This window comes from Cervus canadensis, chromosome 30 (genome assembly GCF_019320065.1).
Source record: "Cervus canadensis isolate Bull #8, Minnesota chromosome 30, ASM1932006v1, whole genome shotgun sequence".
Lineage (NCBI taxonomy): Eukaryota > Metazoa > Chordata > Mammalia > Artiodactyla > Cervidae > Cervus > Cervus canadensis.
In genome coordinates this window covers 34,175,329-34,190,340 of record NC_057415.1, presented here as the reverse complement: position 1 = coordinate 34,190,340, position 15,012 = coordinate 34,175,329, and positions in this window count along the sequence as shown.

Here is a 15,012-nt window from a genome sequence, read left to right as displayed (position 1 = left end):
ATATGTGGAATTTAAAAAAGATAAAATGAACTTATATTCAAGACAGAAATAGACTCACAGATATAGAAAAGAGACTTACGGTCCCAAGGGAAAAAGCAAGGGGAAGGATAAATTAGCAGTTTGGAAAAAAAAAAATTAGGAGTTTGGGATTAATATATACACACTACTATATATAAAATAAATAACCAATAAGGACCTACTGTATAGCACAGGTAACCACACTCAATATTGTATAATAACCTACAAGGGAAAAGAATAAGAAAAAAATAGGTATGTATAACCAACTCTCTGCTGTATATCTGAAACTAACACAATATGTAAATCAACCATACTTCAGTAAAGGTATACAATGCAGTGGTTTTTAAATATTAACAAGGTTGTATATCCATCACCACCATATAATTCCAGAACACTTATCACCCCAAAAAAAATCTGCTACCCATTAATGGGCTTTCCATTTCCCTCCTTGCAGTCCCTGGCAAACAACAGTCTCTTTTCTCTCCCTATGAATTTGCCAATCTACATATAAGTGAAATCATAGAATACTGGGCCTTTAGTGCCTGATCTTCACTTTAGCATGTTTTCAAGATTTATCCACGTTTTAGTGTGAATCAGCACTTCATTCCTTTTTATGATAAAGTATTCCATTGCCTGGAGAATCCCAGGGACAGGGGAGCCTGGTGGGCTGCCATCTATGGGGTCAAACAGAGTCAGACACAACTGAAGTGACTTAGCAGCAGCAGCAGCACATTTTTTTATCTGGTCATCAGTTGATGGATTTTGGGGTTGCTTCACTTTTTGGCTATTATGAATACTACTATGGACATTCATGTTCAAGTTTTTGTAGGGGCATATGTTTTCAGTATTCTTATATAAACATCTAGGACTAGAATTGCTGGATCATATAGTAACTCTGGGTGTAACCTTTTGAGGAATTGCTGGAATGTTTTCCAAAGTGGCTGCACAACTTAACATTCGACCACCAAGTGAAGTGAAGTGAAATGGTAGCCACACAGTCGTGTCCGACTCTTTGCAACCCCATGGACTGTAGCCTGCCAGGCTCCTCTGTCCATGGGATTTTCCAGGCAGGAATACTGGAGTGGGTTGCCATTTCTTTCTCCAGGGTCTTCCCAACCCAGGGATTGAACTCGGGTCTCCCACACTGCAGGCAGATTCTTTACCACTGATACACCAGGGAAGCGCTATATCTAGTTTTTTAAGTTACCTTCATACTGTTCTCCATAATGGTTGTACCAATTTACATTCCCACAAACAGTGTAGTAGGATTTCCTTTTCTCCACACCCTCCCTAGCATTTATTGCTTGCAGAGTTTTTGATGATGACCATTCTGGCTTGTGTGAGGTGATACCTCATTGTAGGTGTCACTTGCATTTCTGTAATAATTAGTGATGCTGAGCATTTTTACATATGCTATTTTGGCCATCTGTATGTCTTCTTTGGAGAAAAGTATATTTAGATCTTCCACCTATTTGTTGATTGGGTTGGTTTTGTTGTTGTTGTTATTGAGCTGCATGAGTTTGTATATTTTGGAGATTAAATCCTTTGTAGGTCATTTCATTTCTCCGATTCTGTGGGTTGTTTTTTCATTTTGTTTATGGTTTCCTTTGTTGTGCAAAAACTTTTAAGTTTAATTAAGTTCCACTTGTTTACTTTTGTTATTACTTTCATCACTCTAGGAGGTAGATAAAAAATGATACTCCTGAGATTTATGTCAGGGTGTTTTGCCTCCATTTTCCTCTAAGAGTTTTATAGTATCCAACCTTACCTGTATGTCTTTGATCCATTTTGAGTTTATTTTTGTATATGGTGTTAGTGTTTTAATTTCATTCTTTTACATGTAACAGTCTGGTTTTCCCAGCATTGAAGAAACTGTCTTTTCTCCATCATATATTTTTGCCTCCTTTGTCACAGATTAGGTAACCACAAGTGCATGGGTTTATCTCTGGACTTCTAGCCTGTTCCACTGATTTACATTTCTGTTTTTGTGCCAGTACTATACTGTTTTAATAACCATAGCTTTGTAGTATAGTCTGAAGTTAGAGAGCCTGATTCCTCCAGCTCTAGTTTTCTTTCTTAAGATTACTTAGGCTATTTGGGGTCTTTTTTGTTTCCATACAAATTGTAGAATACTTTGTTTTAGTTCTGTGGAAAATGCCATTGTTAATTTTATAGCATTGCATTGAATCTGTAGATTATTTGGGGTTATATAATCATTTTCATGATATTGATTCTTCCAATCCAAGGGTGTGGTATATCTCTTCTTCTGTTTGTGCCATCTTTGATTTCTTTCATCAGTATCTTGTATCAGTATCTGAGTAGAGATTTTTGCCTCCTCAGGTTTATTCCTAGGTGCTTTATTCTTTTTGATGTGATGGAAAATGGGATTGTTTCCTTAATTTCTCATTTTAATCTTTTGTTAGTATATAGAAATATAAGAGATTTCTTTGTATTTTATATCCTGCAAAATTCCAAATTTATCGATGAGTTCTAGTAGTTTTCTGGTAGCATCTTAGGATTTTCTATGTATAGTATCACATCATCTGCAGACAGTGACAGTTTTGGATTCTTTTTCTTTATCTTCTCTGATTGCTATGGCTAAGACAAGGGAATCCCATAAGGCTCTCAACTGACTTCAGCAGAAACTGCAGGGCAGAAGAGAGTGGCATGATGTTCTGATATATTTAAAGTGATAAAAGGGGAAAAACCTACAACCAAGAATACTCTACCCAGCAAGGCTCCCAGTCAGATTTGGTGGAGAGATCAAAAGATTTGTAGACACGCAAAAGCTAAAAGAGTTTGGTACCACCAAACCAGCTTTACAGCACATGTTAAAGGAACTTGCCTAAGTGAAAAAGGAAAGGCCACAACTAGAAACAAGAAAATTATGAAATAGCTCAATAGTAAAGGCAAACATACAGTAAAGGTAGGAAATCATCCACACACACAGTTAGCGGGGGGTTAAAAGACAAGTACTAAATCAACTATATCCACAGTAAGCAGTTAATGGAGATGTAAAATGATATTAAGAACAGTAATCATAAGAGGAGAAGAGTACAAATGTAGGGCTGTTAAAATGCATTTAAAATTAAGAAGTCAGAAACTTTATCATATATATAGACTGCTTTATTAAAAACCTTATGATAACCACAAACCAAAAATATATAGTAAATACACCCAGAGAAAGAAAAAAGGAATCCAAATATAACACTAAAGAAAGTCATTAAATCACAGGAGAAAACAACAACCAAAAAAAAAAAAAAACAACACTATGAAAACAACCCCAAAACAGTTAAAATGGCAATAAGAACATACATATCAATAATTACTCTAAATGAACTAAATGAACTAAATGAACTCTAAATGAACTAAAAGTTTCAACCAAATGAACTAAATGAACTTTAAATGAACTAAAAGTTTCAACCAAAAGACAGCTTTTATATTATCTTACCATCTAACAAAGGTCATAAAAAATCATGACAAAAATTTTTACCATAATCAATAATACATTTTGTATAATATTTTTAGTGATTAACCAAAAGGACACAATTTTACATGCAGTAAGTATCAGTGCAAATGTTGTTATTATTGTTCAGCTGCTAAGTCATAGCCAACTCTTTGTGACCCCATGGACTACAGCACGCCAGGCTCCTTGGTCCTGCACTATCTCTGAGTTTGAGCAAATTCATGTCCATTGAGTTAGTGATGCTATCAAACCATCTCATCCTCTGCCACTCCCTCCTTCTTTTGCCTTCATTCTTTCTCAGCATCAGGGCCTTTTCCAATGAGTCAGCTGTTTGCACCAGGTAGCCAAAGTATTGGAGCTTCAGCATCAGTACTTCCAGTGAGTATTCAGGGTTGATTTCCCTTAGGAATTGACTGGTCTGATTGGACTGCAAGGGACTCTCAAGAGTCTTCTCCAGCACCACAGTTTGAAAGCATCTATTCTTTGGCACTCAGCCTTCTTTATGGTCCCACTCTCACATTGGCACATGACTACTAGAAAAACCATAGCTTTAACTATATGGACCTTTGTTGGCAAAGTGATGTCTCTGCTTTTTAACACACTATCTAGGTTTGTCATAGCTTTCCTTCCAAGGAGAAACCATCTTACAATTCCATGGCTGCAGTCACCATCTGTAGTGATTTTGGAGCCCCTCCCTCATTAAAGGGAAGTGATATGGAATAAACTAACCCAGATCTATTATGACTCAGCCTAAATCTTGAAAACATTAAATTGATTTCCGAAAGGGGAAGCAGATGGTCTTTTCTCTTCAGCCCTACTGAGATTCTGTAAGTTTGGCAATATCTACACGTGGGAAAATGCCCTCGACAGTTTCTTTCTTCCTCTGGACTAGTTTCAGCCTTTTCATAGTGTTTGTGTTTCCCTGACACTTTTACTCTCTGAAATCAGAAAATGATCATGTCCTAAGTTGATTTACCTCACTACAGAGGTGTTCCCAGGCCTATGCCCTTCATGTCTCTCTAAGATCTACTTTTTCTGTTTCACACACACAAGAAAATTTGACTCGTAAAAATGATAGTGGAAACAAAAAAAAAATAGTGCGTCAGGATGACTCATATATGAGTATACTTCAGTTTTAAAATAGTAGTAATGCTGCTTCCCCCTTTTTCCTTGCCTTCTTCCTAAATTATGAAAGATGGTTTTTGAAACAAAACTCCTTTAACTAGGAACAGACACTGTATTTTAATTTCTTAAATTTTGGGGGTAACATTGTGGAGATTTTTTCACTCAGAGGTGGCCCAGCATGTGTTGGATAAGGAGTATAATTTAGAACCCCACTCCTAAATTAGGGAACTTCAAGTTTCTGTCAGCTCCTGAAATATAGGGATCTTTTCCCCTAGAGAATCGATATGGTGAAGTACCTGAGTGGAGGGAATGGTGGCATTAGCTCTTTTTATTTTTTTAATTGGAGGATGATTGTTTTGCAATATTATGTTGGTTTCTGCTGTACAACAATGCAAATCAGTCATAATTATATATATATAGCCCCATACATGTATATATATATATATATATATATCCCCTCTCTCTTAGCCTCCTTCCCCCCTCCCATCCCTCCCCTCTAGGTCATCACAGAGTGCCAGACTGGGCTCCCTGCGTCACAGAGAAGCTTCCCACTAGTTATTTATTTTATACACGGTAGTGTATATATGTCAATGCTACTTTCTCAATTCATCCCATCCTCTCCTTCCCCTGCTGTGTCCACAAGTCCATTATCCATCTGTGACTCCATTCCTTCCCTGCAAATAAGTTCATCAGTACTATTTTTTCTAGATTCATATATATGCATTAATATGATATTTGTTTTTCTCTTTCTGACTTGCTTTAAACAGGCTCTAGCTTCATCCACTTCACTACCACTGACTCAAATTTGTTCCTTTCTATGGCTGAGTAATATTCCACTGTATGTATGTACCACATCATCTTTATCCATTCATCTGTCGATGGACATCTAGGTTGCTTCCATGTCCTGGCTATTGTAAATAGTGCTGCAGTGAACATTGGGGTACATGTGTCTTCCTGAATTGTGGTTTTTCTCTGGGTATACACCCAGTAGTGGGCTTGCTGGGTCATATGGTAGTTTTATTCCTAGTTTTTAAGGAATCTCCATACTGTTCTCCAAAATGGCTATATCAATTTACATTCATTAGCTTTTGACTGAGACAAGAAGCAAGGTAGGTGTGTGTGTGTGTATTTTAAGAGTTGCTATATCCTGACCTAGGAGAACCAGCAAGGGCTGATTTGATAAGATTAATGCGCTCCCTAAGGCCCCTTTGCCAAAGAAGTTTCTTGGTTTATTAGGAGCTACCAGAAGGTGATGAGACAGGAAATATGGGCTGTAGCCCCCACCTCTACATCCAGCCCCACTGACTGCAAAGCTTTCAGTAAATCAGGGCTTGCAAGAATAGTAGAATTATGAATTCATGTTTGTCACCACTCAATAAAGTTTACTATGCGTCCAAAGTGTAGTGCTAATGAGGCTAAGCATCTCATCCCAAAGGTACCAGTGAGTCAGACTTAGCCCCATGGTCACATGCTACTCTGCTGCAAACATACACTATGTCAGAGGGTTTAGTGTAAGTTCAACCCACCACCACAGCCTGATGGGAGGGAGAGTGATACAATGGAAGATGTGGGTCACATAGTTAGACTAGGGCTAACATAGCTGTGGATAGGGGGCCTAAATTTCCTTATAATGACTAATATTTAATTTCCCTGTCTCTAAAAGTCTAAACCCACGGGTTCCTCAGACAGTTTATTCACTTACTTAACAAATATTGATCACGTGCCTTCTAGGTGCCAGACAATATATTAGGCTCTGGGGTGTTGGCAATGAAAACATGGTCTCAGCCCTCATTGATTTTTTTTTTTTTTTAACAATCTGATGGCATCAAAAGACATGAAACAAATTTACCACCAAAAGTGAAAATTACAACTTTGACAAAAGGGATTATGAGGTGCTGAGACCCTCTAATGGGGATGGGGTGCAATGACAGCCTGGAAAGTCAGGGAATGCTTTCCTGAGGAAGTGGTACTTGAGCTGAGACCCAAAGGATAAGTCAATGTGAACCAGTCAAAAATAGGACTTTAGTAGCTTCTAGAGAGAAGGAATTAAATGCATGTGCAAAAGCCTATGATAGGAGGAGTGCAAAGAATATTTGAGAAATAGAAAGCCAATATGGCTGGAGTAGAGATAGCAAGGAATGCGGTACATGAAGGTGGAAAGGAAGGCAACAACCAGACTGTGCAAGGCTGGCAGACCATGGTAAGATGATTTGGCATTCAAATAGGATATGTATCTTGAAAAGAGAAATCTGATTTCATTCCTGAAGAAGAATGAAAATAAGTTAAGATCAATTAGTAGTTGATTGTGTGGGTTAAACAAGAGATAATGATACTTTGAACTAGGGTGCTAAATATCAAAAGGGAAAGAGCTCAATGGATCCTGGAGATATTTAAGAGATTAAGAAAAGATGATTTGGTAAAGAATTGCATAAATAAGGCAAGAGAGAAAGATATCAAGGATACTTTTATAACATGTATCTGGACGGATGGATGGTAGTATTGTCCACAATAACAGGGAATGCTGTAATGGGGCTGGGGAAAGGAAACTATGAGTATGGACTTGTACACATTAGACAGATATCAAGTAGGGAGTTGATATGTGGGTCTGGAGTTCAGAAGGGTCTGGATTGGAGACAGAGCAATGAGTCATCTATATATGAAAGTGAAAGTGTTAGTTGATTAGTCCTGTCCATCTCTTTGTGACCCTATGGACTGTAGCCTGCCAGGCTCCTCTGTCTGTCCATGGGCTTCTCCAGGCACAAATACTGAAATGGATTGCTGTGCCTTTCTTCAGGGGATCTTCCCAACCCAGGGATTGAACTTGGGTCTCCTGCATTGCAGGCAGATATATATAAATGGTACTTAAAGATATATGTGTAGGTGAAACGACCCAATCAAAAAATGGGCCAAAGAACTAACCAGACATTTCTCCAAAGAAGACATACAGATGTCTAACAAACATGTGAAAAGATGTCCAACTTCACTCATTATCACAGAAATGCAAGTCAAAACCACAATGAGGTACCATCTCATGCCAGTCAGAATGGCTGTTATCAAAAAGTCTACAAACAATAAATGCTGGAGAGGATGTGGAGAAAAGGGAACCCTCTTCACTGTTGGTGGGAATGCAAACTAGTACAGCCACTATGGAGAACAGTGTGGTGATTCCTTAAAAAACTGGAAATAGAACCGGTATACGACCTAGCAATCCTACTGCTGGACATACATACCAAGGAAACCAGAATTGAAAGAAACACATGTACCCTAATGTTCATCGCAGCACTGTTTATAATAGCTAGGACATGGAAGCAACCTTGATGTCCATCAGCAGACGAATGGATAAGAAAGCTGTGGTACATATACACAATGGGATATTACTCAGCTATTAAAAAAGAATGCATTTGAATCAGTTCTAATGAGGTGGATGAAACTGGAGCCTATTACACAGAGTGAAGTGAGTCAGAAAGAAAAACACCAATAACAGTATATTAATGCATATATTTCTTTGAGCCCCTTTTTGGGGGGCTGGCAAGAATACTGGAGTGGGTTGCCATTCCCTTCTCCAGGAGAAGCTGGCTACAATGCAGGGGATCTGGGTTCAATCCCTGGGTTGGGAAGATCTCCTGGAGAAGGGAATGGCAACCCACTCCAGTATTCTTGCCTGGAAAATCCCATGGATGTAGGAGCCTGGTAGGCTACAGTCCATGGGGTTGCAAAGAGTCTGACATGACTGAGCTACTTCACTTTCACTTCACAATGCACATATATGGAATTTAGAAAGATGGTAATGACAACCCTATACGTAAGACAGTAAGAGAGACACAGATATAAAGAACAGACTTTTGAACTCTGTGGGAGAAGGTGAGGGTGGGATGATTTGAGAGCATTGCATTGAAACATGTATATTATCATATGTGAAATAGATGACCAGTCCAAGTTTGAAGCATGAAACAGGGCACTCAAAGCCTGTGCACTGGGACAACCCAGAGGGATGGGATGGGGAGGGAGGTGGGAGGGAGGTTCGGGATAGGGGACCATGTACACCTGTGGCTGATTCATGTCAATGTATGCTATATGTGTAGGTGAGATTGTTTAGAGAAGAGACTGGCCTGTGACTGAGCCAATAAAGAATTTTAACTTTATATTCATTTGTACATTCTTTTCCATTATGGTTCATCATAGGATACTATATATAGTTCTCTGTGTAAAAAGCTAGACCTTGTTGTTTAATCCATTCTATATATAAAAGTTTACATGTGCTAACCCCAACATCCCACTCCATCCCTTCTCCAACCTCCTCCATTTTGGCAATCACCAGTCTATTCTCTGTGATTCTGTTTCTATTTCATAGATTAGATTCATTTGTGTCATAGTTTAGATTCCACATATATGTGATATCCTGTGGTATGTGTCTTTCTCTGACTGACTTCACTTATTATGATAGTCCCTAGGTCCATGCTGCAAATGGCATTATTTCATGTTTTTGATATGCAATATCCCATTGCATATATGTACATCTTCTTTATCCATTCATCCATCAGTGGATGTTTAGATTGTTTCCATGCCTTGGCTATTGTGAATAATGTTATGGACATAGAGGTGCATGTATTTTTTTAATTATAGTCCTGTCTGGATATATGCCCATGAGCGGGATTAGTGGATCATATCGTAATTCTATGTTTAGTTTTCTATACTATAGAAGCTAGTTTCTATATAGTTTGTGAGGCGTCTCTATACTGTTTTCTACAGCGGCTGCACCAACTTACAAGGAATTTTAACTTTTAAAGACTAGCTAGGGTTTGAGTCTTCAAAGGTGAAAGAAAAGAGTGGTTATAGAGAAAGGAGATAAACCAGGAAGTGTGGTATAGGCGAAGCAAGAGTATAAACTCTCAAAGGTTTAAAAGAGAGGCCAAAACTCTCCAAGGCTGCTCAGTAAAGTAGGCTGAGGACAGAAAATGTCCATTAGATTTAATGACATGGAATCAATGACTTCAGAAAATCCATTTTGTGACAGAGCTGAAGATACAAAATTGTAGAGTTGAAAAGTTTGAATGGACTGGCTAGAAGTAAAATGAAAAATAACGTTTGAAAGTATGAAGCGAATGGCAAAGTTCTGAACTTGTAACTTTGGAGGATGAAACAGTGAGAGTTGACTGGAGGAAAATCACAGGACAGCTGAGTAGCTTAGAGGGCTCATTTGAGATTGGAGGCAATACATTTATAGTTCAAATCTGCCTTATTGTGAAACTTACAACAGTCCTCAGCTACTTGAATGCCAGCAGATAACCAGGTTCATCCAAGGTTGACATGCAAAGGTAGAAGAACCAGAGTTTGATATATGGAAAAGGGTATTGCTAAAATGATATGCCATAAAATCTAAGATGGGAAAGAAGGAAAAATCATACATTGATTTGGAATGATTTGGGAAGTCATACATTAATGTAGGAGTGAGCAGGTCCTGATAAAGGAAACACTGAAGTAGAAATAGCTGAACAAGCAACACAGAAAAGGAGACTGTAGTCAGAATTTTGTTTCTCAGTTGCTCAGTCATGTCCGACTCTTTGTGACCCTGTGAACGGCAGCATGCCTGTCCTTTACTATCTCCCAGAGTTTGCTCAGACTCATGGCCATTGAGTCAGTGATGTCATCAAACCATCTCATCCTCTGTCATCCCCTTCTTCTCCAGCCTTCTATCTTTACCAGCATCGGGATCTTTTCTAAAGAGTCAGTTTGCATCAGGTGGCCAAAGTATTGGAGTTTCAGCTTCAGCATCAGTCCTTCCAATGAATATTCAGGGTTGATTTCCTTTAGGCTTGACTGGTTTGATCTCCTTGCCGTCTAAGGGACTCTCAAGAGTCTTCTCCAACACCACAGTTTGAAAGCATCAATTCTTCAGCATTCAGCCTTCTTTATGGTTCAAACTCGCACATCCATACATGACTACTGGAAAAACCGTAACTTTGATGATGTGGACTTTTGTTGGCAAAGTGATGTCTCTGCTTTTTAATACACCATCTAGGTTTGTCAAAGCTTTCCTTCCAAGGAGTAAGTGTCTTTTAATTTCATGGCTGCAGGAACCGTCCATGGTGATTTTGGAACCCAAGAAAATAAAGTCTAACACTTTCCATTTTTCCCCCCATCTATTTGCCATGACGTGATGGGACCAGATGCCATGATCTTAATTTTTTGAATGTTGAGTTTTAAGTCAGCTTTTTTACTCTTCTCTTTCACCTTCATCAAGAAACTCTTTAGTTCCTCTTTGCTTTCTGCCATTAGGGTGGTGTCATTTGCATGTCTAAAGTTATTGATATGTCTCCCAGAAATCTTGTTTCCAGCTTGTGCTTCATCTAGCCTGGCATTTTGCATGATATACTCTGCATATAAGTTAAATAAGCAGGGTGACAGTATACAGCCTTGACATATTCCTTTCCCAATTTTGAACCAGTTCATTGTTCCATGTCCAGTTCTGCTGATTCTTGGCCTGCATACAGGTTTCTCAGGAGACTGATAAGGTGATTTGGTATTCCCATATCTTTAAGAATTTTCCAGTTTGTTGTGATCCACACAGTCAAAGGCTTTGGCTTAGTCAATGAGGCAGAAGTAGATGTTTTTCTGGAATTCCCTTGCTTTCTCTATAATCCAATGGATGCTGGCAATTTGATCTCTGGTTCCTCTGCCTTTTCTAAATCCAGCTTGTACATCTGGAAGTTCTAAGTTCACATACTATTGAAGCCTAGCTTGAAGGACTTTGAATATTACCTTGCTAGCATGTGAAGTGAGTCCAATTGTGGGGTAGTCTGAACATTCTTTGGCATTGTCCTTCTTTGGGATTGGAATGAAAATTGACCTTTTATAGTCCTGTGGCCACTACTGAGTTTTCCAAATTTGCTGGCATATTGAGTGCAGCATTTTCACAGCATCATCATTTAGGATTTGAACGATCTCAGCTAGAATTCTATCGCCTCCACTAACTTTGTTTGTAGTGATGCTTCCTAAGGCCCACTTGACTTCACACTCCAGGATGTCTTGCTTTAGGTGAATGGTCACACCATTGTGGTTATCTGGGTCCTTAAGACCTTTTTTGTATAGTTCTTCTGTGTATTCTTGCCACCACTTCTTAATATCTTCTGCTTCTATTAGGTCCATACTGTTTCTGTCCTTTATTGTGCCCATCTGTCCATGAAATGTTCCCTTGGTATCTCTAGTTTTCTTGAAGAGATCACTAGTTTTTCCCATTCTATTGTTTTCCTCTATTTCTTTGCATTGTGCACTTAAGGCTTTCTTATCTCTCCTTGTTATTCTTTGAAAATCTGCATTTAGATGGGTATATCTTTCCTTTTCTCCTTTTCCTTTCACTTCTCTTGTTTTCTCAGCTATTTGTAAGGCCTCCTCAGACACCCATTTTTGCCTTCTTGAACTTCTTTTTCTTGGGGATGGTTTTGGCCACCACCTCCTGTACAATGTCATGAACCTCCAATCATAGTTCTTCAGGCGCTCTGTCTACCAGACCTAATCCCTTGAATCTATTTATCACTTCCACTGTATAACTGTAAGGAATTTGATTTAGGTCATACCTGAATGGCCTAGTGGTTTTCCCTACTTTCTTCAATTTAAGTCTGAATTTTGCAATAAGGAGCTCATGATCTGAGTCATGGTCAGCTCCCGGTTTTATTTTTGCTGACTGTATAGAACTCATCCATCTTTGGCTGCAAAGAATATAATCAATCTGGTTTCGGTATTGACCATCTGGTGATGTCCACATGTAGAGTCCTCTTGTGTTGTTGGAAGAGGGTGTTTGCTATGACTAATGTGTACTCTTGGCCAAACTCTGTTACCCTTTGCCCTGCGTCATTTTGTACTCCAAGGCCAAACTTGCCTGTTACTCCAGGCAAGATACTCCAGGTATCTCTTGACAGTCCCCTTTGATGAAAAGGGCATTTTTTTTTTTTTTTGTCTTGTAGAAGGTCTTGTAGGTCTTCACAGAACCATTCAACTTCAGCTTCTTTGGCATTAGTGGTTGGGGCATAGACTTGGATTATTGTGATTTTGAATGGCTTGCCTTGGAAATGAACCAAGATCATCCTGTCATTTTTGAGACTGTACCCAAGTACTGCATTTCAGACTCTTTGTTGACTATGAGGGCTACTCCATTTCTTCTAATGGGTTCTTGCCCACAGTAGTAGATATAAAGGTCATCTGAATTAAATTCACCCATTCCTGTCCATTTTAGTTCACTGATTCCTAAAATATTGATGTTCACTCTTGCCATCTCTGTGTTTGACCACTTCCAATTTACCTTGATTCATGGACCTAATATTTCAGGTTCCTATGCAATATTGTTCTTTACGGCATTGGACTTTACTTTCACCAGCAGACACATCCACAACTCGGCGTCCTTTCTTTGGCTCAGCCTTTTTCATTCCTTCTAGAGCTATTTCTCCGCTTCTTCTCCAGAAGCACACTGGACACCTACTGACCTGGCAGGGGGTTTATCTTTCAGTGTCGTATCTTTTTGCCTTCTCTTACTCTTAGGGGTTCTCAAGGCAAGAATGGTGAGTGGCTTGCCATTACCTTTTCCATGACTTTAGAGGTACTACAGGTACACTTGATGATCAGACTCAGGATCCAAGAGAGTTTGTGGCTGAAGAAGGGTAGACGTCACAAGAGATGATAGGCCATGTGCTTGGCTCCATCAAATCTCTTTCATTTGCAGCTGGTGGAAAACCCAAATCAAACTGGGACTGGGAAAGAAGAATACAGAAACTTCTGTTATCAAAAAGTGAAGAGGTAGTTTAGCTTAGGCACAGCTCATAGGATGCCATTAGGATCTAACTGTCCATCTTTCAGCTCTGCTGTCCTTGATAAGGGCTTCAATCCCAGGCAAGCTCTGCCTTAGTGGGAGCAAAATAGCTGCCAGAAACTCCAAGCTTTCATCCTTACTAGTCTAAGATGAGCAGAGATGAATAAATGTCTCTTCCCTAACTATTTAAGCCAGTGTCCTGGGCCAATTCTTACTGGTCCAAATTTGAGTCATATTTCCATCTATGAGCCAGTCACTATGATCACAAGCACTCAGTGGCTGTGATTGGCCAGAACTGAGTCTCATCTACCCTTGGAATGGTTCATCAGAGGGAAAATGGGGTGTGATATCAGAAGAAGAATCAGTGTGTCCTGGCTAGTAAAAACAGATGTCTTACTTCTACAGTAATGAGCAGGTTTTTCATCAGGCCATTCAGTTTGGAAGCTGAACTTGGGGTAGAAAGGAACCCCATTAAGCCAGAATCTTTGAAAGAGGAGTTATGGGCTGGCCTCAGTGACTTCATGTGTAAAATAGAATTTGGAGTGTTAGTACAGTGCCTGTTGATAACTCTTCAGACTGAAAGATCCTTGAGGGCAAAAGATTTTGTCTTCCTGGTACCAAAGAGTGGTCCTTATCCTCAAAAAATGCTGTAAATGATGGATGATGAATTAATTAATTAATCACTGAGTTTGAAAATACCTTAGATAGAAACAGGCTCACAGTACTTGACAAAGTGTTCAACAAATACATGGCTTTTCAAAATGTATCCTATTCAATTCTGTCAGAAATGGAGCATTGTGAAAATAGCATAGACTCTGAAGTTACACAAATCAAGATTTGAATTCTAGCTCTGTGTGATCGTGTGCAAATGACTTAACTACCCTAGATATCAGTTTTCTCATCTGTAAAATTGGGCAGGGTCACCAACTGGTTAGAGTGCCATGCAGAGGGGGAATGGCCAATGAAACAATTTCCCAAGGGGATCCATAGATTGCATTCACTATTTTGATAACTTATTATAGAAGAGGCCTAACTCTCGGCCTGACAGAGTAAAAAACTTCATTTCATCAGCACGTAGAGAGGGAAGTCATTTCCCAAAAAGAGGCCCACATTGACCAAATTAGAAAGGCAGAGAATTCAGAATACCAGTGTATTAACTTACTATGAGAAATTATTTATTCACATAACTAGCTTATCTTCTCCCTTTGTGCAGCTATATAAGATTGTTTGTGCTCAGGCACAGGTACTTGGGCTGCCTCCTGCATGCAGAGATAGCCCAGCCATTGGGAAACCCTAGAAAGAAAGTTCTTGGATGGTCAGTTGATAAGATTTACCTCTGTATCTTAGGATGAGTTTGTGCATCTTTGTTCATTATATAGTTAAGTCTTGAAGGGCACCTTCTTTATTTCACTTGCAGTGTCTTGGGAAAAGGCTCATCTCAGCCCCTAAAACATCAGCAATAAAGAACACCTTTCCCATCAATGCAGGCTGCATCAGCCGCCAGGGTCTCCTTGGCCATCAAGGTCAGACAGCTTAGCTCCCGCAGTCCACAGCCTGTGACAAGCCCATCCCAGATTACAGCCAGTCCTTGGGAGACTGCTGT